General features: G+C 36.2%; 1 pseudogene; it reads right to left on the reverse strand.

The window, feature by feature from the left end:
- Positions 1-4,355: 4,355 nt before the first annotated feature.
- LOC105290401 lies at positions 4,356-4,931 on the reverse strand (annotated as a pseudogene).
- Positions 4,932-10,470: the final 5,539 nt, after the last annotated feature.

The following is a 10,470-nucleotide window of genomic DNA, read 5'->3' on the forward strand; positions in this document are numbered from 1 at the left end:
ATATGAAAATTCTTTGTATTATTCTTGCAACTTTTTATAGTTCGAAATCATTTAAAAATATAAATCTAAAAGAACTACATTTAATAGGATCCTATTTAATTTTTAAAATAGATGCGTATATATTTATGCATGTGTGTGTGTATATGTATTCAAAATAAAAGACTGCAAGGACATGCAAAAAAAGCTAACAGTTGCTGGTGGTGGGATTTAGGTTAACATTTTCTTGTTTGTTAACACTAGTTTCTCGTTTTTCCTATAATGACTGTGAACTCTTCATAAAAAAACAAAACAAAACAATGAAACAATAAATGTTGGACACATGATGAAAAAAATCACTCTTTAAACACCAAAAATATACCTGAAGAAAGTACAAATTACTCTTTTTTTTTTTTTTTCTATTATCCATGTTGTATTCCTTTCGGCAAACCATGGTCATCTTTCCCCATGTTCAGGAGACCCCAGAGGCACATAGCACCCACGCAGTCTTTTACAGGCTACTTCACAGTGCTGCTACAGCACCCCTGTGTTATGTGGGCACAGGCGTCCCAAGCTCAGACAGGAATCAAAAAAGGTCCTGGGAAGAGACTTGGAGCAGAAAAAGCTAGAAATTTAGAAATAGCAATGGACGCAAATAAAAAAGTCCCAACAAAAGCCTGCTCTCTCTAGCTAAATGACCAGGAAAAGGGTAGCTTAGCAAGACAGAAAACTTTTAGACAATAACTGCTCTACTCCAGCTAAACACCACAGAAACCATACCAGGAAAGGGTAAAAGGGAGCTAGACTTTCACACAAGTGAGGCCGTAACAAAGTATCCCAACACCCCTGCTTAGGGTTGGTCGGGGGAGAGGTACCAGAGAAGGCCAAATTGGTATCTGGGACTTTCATCTTCACTGCCCATGTCTTCCTGCCCCTACTGTGGTAAGGAGCCTGACTTCTACCTCCATTTGAAAGTAATAAGATACTTTTACTACTCCCCACTGGGGTGGTGTCAGGGGAGGTCTAGTGGAGAGACAGGACTTTCACCATCTCCCAAGCAGTAATGAGGAACCTCAGTAAAGATGAAGGCTGAGTGGGAAATTTGGACTACTGTGTACTCCTGTCAATAATTAGGAGGTGCCTCACCAACCTTCCCCTGTGGAAAAGATGTTAAAGAAAGCCAGCCAAACAGAAAGTTTAAATAATACAAAAATATGTCAGTTTCAGTAGAAAATCACTTGTTATATCAAGAACCAGGATGATTTCAAACTGAATGAATAAGAAACAATTAGTAGATGCTAACACCAAAACGACAGAGAAGTTAGAATTATCTGGCAAAGATCTTAAAACAGCCATCATTAAAAAAGCTTCAACAAGCAATTGTGAATAAGCTTGAAAATGAAATAAATAGCCTCAAACAAGAAACATAGGATATAAAAAACCAAATGAAAATTTTAGTACCTTAACCTTGAAACACAATAAATAACCGAAATAAAAAGTTCAGAAGATGAACTCAACAGTTGAATGGAGAGGACAGGACAGAGAAAAAAAGTCGGTGAACTGGAAGATAGAACAATGGAAATTACCCAATACAAACAACAGAAGGACAATAGACTGGGGCGGGAGGCGGTGGATAGAAGAGAGCCCCAAGGATCTCTGGGACTATAACAGAAGATCTAACATTTGTGTCATCAGAGTTCCAGGGAAGGAGAAAAAGGGCGGGGCTGAAAAAGAAAACTACTAGAAGAAATAATGGGATACTGTGCACTTAAAACTTTGTTAAGAGGGTATATCTCATGTTAAGCGTTCTTACTACAAAACAAACAAGTAAACAAACAAATCAACCAAAAAAGAGTACAAAGAAAATTTTGGAAGTGATGAGTATTTTATTACCTTGATTGTAGTAATGGTAACATGAGTGTATACGTATTTCCAAACTCATCAAATTATATACATTGATTATGTCCAGTTTTTTGTATATCAATTATACCTCAATAAAGCTGGAGGGAAAAAAGAGAAAATAACAGCTGAAAATTTCCCCCAAGATTGGCGAAAGAAACAAACCTATAGATTTAAGAAGCTTAGTGAATCTCATTATGAATTGGATAAATCCAAAGAAATCCACAATAAGACACATCACAATTAAACTTATGAAAACTAAAAATGAAGAAAAATTTCTTGAAAGCAGTCAGAGAAAAATTATACCTTACCTACCTATAGAGGAAAAGGAATTTGAATGACAGGAGATTTCTCATCAGAAACTATGGAGGCCAGACCGAAGTGGTATACCATTTTTCAAGAGCCGAAAGAAAACAGCTGTCAATCAGAATCCTATAACCATAAAAATATTCCTTAGGAATGAAAGGAAATCAAGACGTTCTCAGATGAAGGAAAAGTAAGAGAATTTGTTACCAGCATACGTACCCTGAAAGAATGGCTAAAAGAAGTCTTCTAAACAGAAAGAAAATTATTTTTTAAAAATCCTTTGGAATATCAGGAAAAAGGAAAACATAATCAGCAAACATATGTATAAATAAAACAGATTTTCTTTCTCTTGAGTTTCTTGAATTATGTTTGATAGTGGAAACAAAAATTATAGCACTGACTGCAATGGTTCCACATGTATGTAGAAGAAACATTGAGAGCAGTTATATTATAAACAGGTGAGGGCAAAGTGACATAAAGAGTGCTGAGTTTTCTATACTTCAATTGGTAAATGATGACATCAATAGACTGATAAGTTATGTATGTATAATTTATTTTTAAAGGGATGTCAACTTTTATTTTTCCTCCTTTTCACAAAATAAAGTAGAAGAAATAATACAAGATTAAAATCACAAAAGCAATTAGATTGGCAGAACACGTATACACACACACACGCACACACACACACTATCTAGATAAGAAGACAGGCTTATTTACAATGAGGGAACACATGTAAATTAGTTTGTGGTTTTCACATGAAACATTTTTTTTCAAAATCAAACATATACTACGTGGGTGCCATGGTTTACAATATTGAAAGGGAGGAAATAATAGTTATTTAGGAACAGATATTTTGTTAATTTATTGCACTAATGCTGTAAAACACAAGGTCCAGGTTTTACAGCATTAGTGCAATAAATTAACAAAATTATATTATAGCTAGTTAATCAGAATTTAAGAATTGTTCCCAAATATGTTACATTTTCAGCCCTCAGAGGTTCATTCCTACAGATTTCAACTACTCTAAGTTTCTAGCTACTAAGAGGGAAAATGATTCTAATACACTTTCCAAGGAGTTACAAAATCTCTGTAGACCTAAGGCTATCTATCATCTCCACAAGTCTGCTCTCACCAAGAGCCTTGCATTCAGAGAACTATCCAAGGAAAAAATGCCAACATAGTCACTACCTCCTAGGCCAAATCGATGGGGACCAAAGCAGCCAACATGACCATAAAATGAGAATCTTGAGGCTTACCTTTAAAGGCTTATTCTGGTCTTGAAAAATTAGTAGGATAAGATTATTTTCTACGGAATCTTGATGAAACACAGAAAGACTTTTGTCCTTTACTGGCTCATCTTGGGGTGAAAGTTACAGACATTTATGTATTTTAGTTTCAGTCAGCTGAAAACCTGAAATTAAAAGTATGCTAAAAATTCTAAAACCAAACTTTTGAAAGACTCCTATTAAAAAGCCTCTAAGTACTTACTAACTTGAAGTCTAAGTGCGAGGGGACAAGAGCTCTGAGCCTGTCACATTGCCTGTTTGGGAGGAAGGATCAATGTTTCCTACAAATCGCTCAGTTTTGCACAAGGGAGAAACCAACACATACGGGGGCATGGAATTAGTTTCATTTTATTCTATGAGGATTCTTCTCCCATAGTGTAGAAATAGAATGAGGAATGAATCTTAATTGGTTTCTTTATCAGAAGTGGTAAACTTGGTTTCTATATTTATGAAGCCAGACAGTTTTTTAAGCGGTCTGTGGGAGCAGACAATAGAACCAACTTCCTATAGCCACAGTACACTCAACTCAAACAATTATCCAAAGTCATTGTTAAATGTACTAAAGGATAAAGCTCGCCACTATATTATTTTAAAGGAAGGTGATTGAAAGTAAGAATTCGATGAACCCAAGGTGACAAAATTCAAAGTAAGTCATAGTCACAAATCAGTTGTCCATGTAAGACCAACTGATGACAATGCACCCAGCTACAGTTGACATGAAGACACTGTGCATAAAGCTTTATATGGTTTGTATGAATTACCAGTAACTAAGGGCAGCAAGAGGGAAAGAGCTACTTTTGTAACATTTTAGTATCCAAATAGCATAACAGAAACTGTTCCCAAGGACAGTGTATATGCCATTAATTACACTGAGTAAAGCTGAAGTATTCATTTTTCTTTTGGTTTGAGAAGCTTGTTTATCTCCCTTTGGGCTATTCTAATGTACCTCAAAATGATTCCATATTACCTTAGTCTGGGAAGCAACAGTAAGGAAGTCACTGTCAGGTGAGTGAGGAGGTTGTGGACTTGCTGCTCCACCCAAGCAACTGCAGCAAGAGAAATGATCATGGTCACAAAGTACATTGTCGGCTTTTCTTCCCTTCGTGTGAAGACACATTTCCGCCAGCTTTCCGTCAAGTTTTTACTAGATTACTGCACATTTCATGGAATCTTTGCTGTTACTCAGTGGTCCATTTATTGGAATTAAAAATTCAAGATGCTAGAATGGGAACAAGGTAGTCAGCCAAGTGCAAACACATAGCAAAACCAAAAACTCTGGACAGAACAAAAGGATCTAGATTGTAGATAGTCAGAAACACCAAAGAAACCACACTCATGATGGCAGGTGGAAAGGCTCTTTCCCATTGGAGGATTTTATCAGCCATCAGCATCACTTCTCCCCATCCTGCAGCTGCTCTTCTAGTCTTGTGTCTCTGCAGCCAGCAGGTTGGTGCTGCGATTATCTCCCTCGCCACCATCCTGGAGGTGCCGTCCCAGTGAGCACAAGCCGCCCTCAAAACCCACTTTCCTCTGAGACTCACGTGGTGACCCAAGTGCTGTACATACAATTTAATACCTAGAGCAATCACTAAAAAAATCCATAAAAGATATATTCTCAGAAACACTACTGATAAATCAAAACTAAATTCTAAAAACTGGCAAGCAGAAAAAAGAAAATGAAAAAAATTGAGAGAAACAGAGAGAAATAAACAGAACTTTAAAAAATAAAATGGCAGACCTAAGCCATGTAATACAAACATTTACATTAAATTTAAATGGCCTAACTATACCAATTAACAGACAGAGATTGGCAGAGTGGATTAAAAAATATGAACAAACTCTATGCAGCCTGCAAGAAACTCACTTCATATATAATGATACAGACAGGTTGAAAATAAAAAGATAGAAAAAGATACATCATGTAAGCATTACTTAAAACAGAGTGTCTATATTAATACCCAGTAAAGTGACCCCAGAGAAAAGGAACTTATCAGAGACAGAGTAAGATATTATATAATGATAAAAGAATTAATCCACCAAGAAGACATAGCAATTATAAATGTGTATGCACCAAATAAGAGCTGCAAAATATATTTTTTAAAAACCTGATAAAACTGAAAGGAGAAACGGACAAACCCATAATTACAGTTGGAGACTTCAACATTCCTCTTTCAGTAATTGATAGAACAACTAAACAAAAAATCAGCAAAGATAGAGAAAAACACAATGCCATCAACTAACTCTCCGTCACCACCACCAGCAAAATTCATATTATTTTCAAGTGTCAATGGAACATATAGCAAGATAAACTGTATCTTGGGCCACATAAAATCCCAACAAATTTAAAAGAATTGAAATTACACAGATTACAATGGAATCAAACCAGAAATCGATAACAGGAAAATAACATGAAAATCTCCAAACATTTGGAAACTAAAAAACACACTCCGAAGTAACCCATGGGTTAAAGAGGAAGTCTCAAAGGAAATAAAAAATACATTGAACTGCATGAAAAAATACAACGTATTGAAATTTATGGGAAACAGCTAACAGCGCCGAGAAGGAAATTTATAGCATTAAATGCATACGATATAAAAGAGAAAAAGTCTCGAATCAATAATCTAAGCTTCCATATCAAGAACTTAGAAAAAGAAGAGTGAAATAAACTCAGAGTAAATAGAAAGAATAAATTAATAAGTAGTAGACATAAATGAGTTAAAAATAGAGAAAATCTGTATCGCGTTTCCTGATTTTAAACTATATTGCAAAGCTCTAGTAATTAAAACAGTGTGGTATTGTCATAAAAACATACACCTAGATCAATGCAATAGAATAGAGAGCCCAAAAATAAATCCACACATATACGGTCAATTAATTTACAATTAATTTAAAGGAGCCAAGAATATGCAATGAGGAAAGGACAGTCTCTTTAATAAATGATGTTGGGAAAACTGGATAGCCATATGCAAAAAAAAAATAAAAGTGAACCATTTTCTTACACCATACACAAAAATTAACTCAAAATAGATTAAAGACTTGAACATAAGACATGAAACCATAAAACTCCTAGAAGAAAACATAGGCAGTAAGCTCTTTGACATAGGCCTTGGTGATGAATTTTGAATTTGAGGTGAAAAGCAAAAATAAACAAGTTGGATTACATCAAACTGAAAAACTCTGCCCAGCGAAGGAAACTACCGACACAATGAAAAAACAACCTATGGAATGGGGGAAAATATTTTCAGATCATATATCTGATGAAGGACCGATATCCAAAATATATGAAGAACTCACACAACTTAACAGAACAAAAACCCCACAAACAATCTGATTAAAAATGAGCAGAGGAACTAAAAAGACTTTTCCCAAAGAAGACATACAAATGGCCAACAGATACAAGAAAAATTGCTCAACATGACTAATGATCAGGAAAATGCAAACTAAAACCACAATGAGATTTCACCTCATGCCTGGTAGAATGGCTGTGATCAAAAGACAAGAGATAACAAGTGTTGGCCAGGATGTGGAGAAAAGAGAACTCTTGTGCAGTCTTGGTGGGAATATAAATTGGTGCAGCCAATATGGAAAGCATTATGAAGGTTTCTCAAAAAATTAAAAATAGAACTATCACATGATCTAGCAATTCCACTTCTGAGTAAATATCTGAAGGAAATGAAATCACTCTCAAAAAGATATATGTACTCCCATGCTCATTACAGCATTATTTATAATAACCAAGACATGGGAACGACCTAAGTCTCCACTGATGGATTAATGGATTTAAAAAGTGTGATATTTATTAAAAAGTGTGAGATATATATATATATACACACATGCAGATAAACACACAATGGAATATTATTTGGCCACAAAAAAGAAAGAAATCTTGCTATTTGTGAAACCATGATGGATCTTGAGGGCATTATACTAAGTGAAATAAGTCAAAGACAAATACCATATGATCTCACTTATATTGGAATCTAAAAAAACCCAAACTCATAAAAACAGAAACACATTGGTAGTTGCCAGAGTTCGGGGGTGGTAAGGTGGGGGAAATGAATGAAGGTGGTCAAAAGGTATAAACTCCCAGTTATAAGATTAATAATCTGGGGATCTAATGTACAGCATGGTGACTATAGTTAACAATACTGTGTTGCATATTTGAAAATTCCTAGTAGAGGTGATCTGAAAAGTTTTCATCATGAGAAAAAAATTGTAACTATGTGAGGTGATGGATGTTAACTAAACTTACTATAGTACACATTTCGCAATATGTCTGTATATCGAATCATTCTATTGTATACCTTAAAGTAATACAATGTTATACGCCAATTATATCTTAATAAAACCAGGGGTATTAATAAATAGAGAAAATCAACAAAAAAAATATCTGCTTCTTTGAATGAGAAAAATGAAATTGCAAGACTGACGGGAAAAAAAAAGAAAAGACACAAATTACTAACATCAGGAACGAAATAGAAGATATTCTTACATACCCTGAACACATCAAAAAAATAATAAGACAATAGTGCAAATAGTGTGCACGTGCAAATTAGACAATGGACTGATTTCTCAAAAAAAACAAACTACACAAACTCACTCAATATGGAATAGGTAATTTAAATACCACTATAACTATAAAGGAAATCAAATTTATCATTTAAAAAACTTTCAGAAAAGAAATCTCCAGGCCTAGATAGTTTCACTGAAGAACCCACCAAACATTCAAAGAATAAGCACCAATTCTACACAATCTCTTCCAAAAAAAGAAGAGGAGTGTATCAGTCAGGATTTAATCACTGGAACACAATCAGTAAGATATATATTAAACACACAAAAGTATTTATTGCAAGGAATGGGCCTATTGTGGTGGCTGGATGACTAGGCACTCTGAAATCCATAGAATATATAGTCAGAAAGAGCTGACTGAACCTCTTGGCCACAACATGAAGCTGCAGTCCATAAGCAGAATTTCAGGAAAATTTCAGAGAATTTCAGGAAACCTTCAGTTCTGCTTGTAAGACATTGCAGTTTAGTGAATTAGGGCTACCCAGATAATCTAGGGTAATCTCTTTTACATAAAATCAACTGGTTATGGGCTCCCGTAGGATATATATATGGATTTATTAAAAGGAATTGACTTATGCAAGTGTGGTGACTGTCTAGGCAAGTCATGAAATCTGTAGGGCAGGCTGTCAGGACTCCTGGGCATGAACTGAAGCTGCAGTCCACAGGCAGAATTTCTTCTCCCTCAAGGAAACCTCAATTCTACTCTTAAGGCCTTTCAAATGATAGCAGAAGGCTGTTATAGATTATCTAGGATAATCTCCTTAATTTAAAGTCATCTGATTATGAATGTTGATCACATCTACAAAATACCTTCATAGCAACATCTAGTATTTCATTGAATAGCTGGAGACTGCAGCCTAGCCAAGTTGACACATAAAACTAATCACAAGGAAGGAACATTTCCCAATTCATTTTTTTAAAGCTGGTGTAACCCTGATATTAAACCAGCCAAAGACAGTACAAAAATGTCCTGGGAAGAGCAGGAGCCCCGTGGAGCTGGACTCCAACCATCCAGCAGCCTCAAGATCAGGGTCACATTTTTCACCTGAACATTTGGCTGCCTAGTTTCCATTTCATGGAGGAAAATTCAGCACACTATGTTAGTTTCAAATTACTTGTGCCTAGTTTTTGAACTCCATGCTATGAATAAGAGGGCTCCCATGTGTGTGTGTATGTGTGTGTGTGTGTGTGTGTGTGTGTGTGTGTGTGTTCATGTACTCATTCATTCATTTTAGTTAACATCATGCTAAGCTTGTCATGCACTGGATAAAGGAATTTAGACGTGAGACTGTTTTATCTTCCCAATAATTTGACACAGTGGATCCTTTGACCTTATTTATAAGTGAGGAAACTGATGAACAGTGAAATTATATCAATAGGCCTGAGAATACTCAGCTGGTGTGTTTTTATTTGACCTGAAAGCCTGTCTTCTTCAACTCTGCACCAGAGTTTCATTCCAGCGCTATAAACAGCCACCTGAACTTGGGAACCTAGGAATTTTGTCAGGTCCAAGTTCCTTGAATCTCTGGGAAAGGTGCCCAGAGCTTTAAGTTGGCCAAGAAACATTGTTGGTAATCTAGCTGCCCCAAGATTCTCAGTCTTGTCCACCTCTAGGCCTTTGCTCACGATATTTCCTCCTACTTTCCAAGGACTAGGCAGTGGTAAGAGTGCAGACTCCGGAATCAGTCGAAATCCCAGTTGTGTGGCCTGAGTCAGGTGGCTTCACCTCACTAGACTGACAACTTATCTGCTCTCAGTCCGTGTGGTTGGGTGAGTTAACTCAATGAGAGTCCGGGTGGTTGGGTGAGTTAACTCAGTCCGTGTGGTTGGGTGAGTTAATTCATGGTTTAGGGATTGACTCAGTGATGAGCATGTGACTCAAGCCAGGCCAATCAGAGTCAATCCTGTGACTTTTGCTGGCACTGTTGAGAAAGGATGCCCTCTTTCTGTTAAGGCTACTAGCAGATATAATGTTAGCCTGGAGCTGCCAGGGGCACCTTGGCCACATGACAGAGAAGGACCTACTTAATATAAAAGCCAACTTAGGAGAAAGTGGAGCCAAGACATGGAGAGAGACTAATTTCTGACAATATCCTTTGAGGCTCTGGATCCAGCCAAGTCCCCATAAGTTTCTACTTACACACTACCCTTGACACACAGCTCATCACCTTCCAATGTAGCCCTTTTTGTTTCTGAGCTGAAACCTACCTCCTGGAACCTGCAGCAATTGGTCTAGTTCTACCAATTTAATGGCAAATGGATATTGTTTCAAATTCCAGCTCTGGCATTTACTCAATTTAAAATTGGAATAAATTTAATGCAATCCCCATCAAAATCCTATTGGCATTTTTTAAAGAAATAGAACAAAAAATCATCAGATTTGTATGGAAACACAAAAGACCCTGAATTGCCAAAGCCATCCTGAGAAAAAAGA

The sequence above is a fragment of the Pteropus vampyrus genome, unplaced genomic scaffold (genome assembly GCF_000151845.1).
Source record: "Pteropus vampyrus isolate Shadow unplaced genomic scaffold, Pvam_2.0 Scaffold35, whole genome shotgun sequence".
Classification (NCBI taxonomy): Eukaryota; Metazoa; Chordata; class Mammalia; order Chiroptera; family Pteropodidae; genus Pteropus; species Pteropus vampyrus.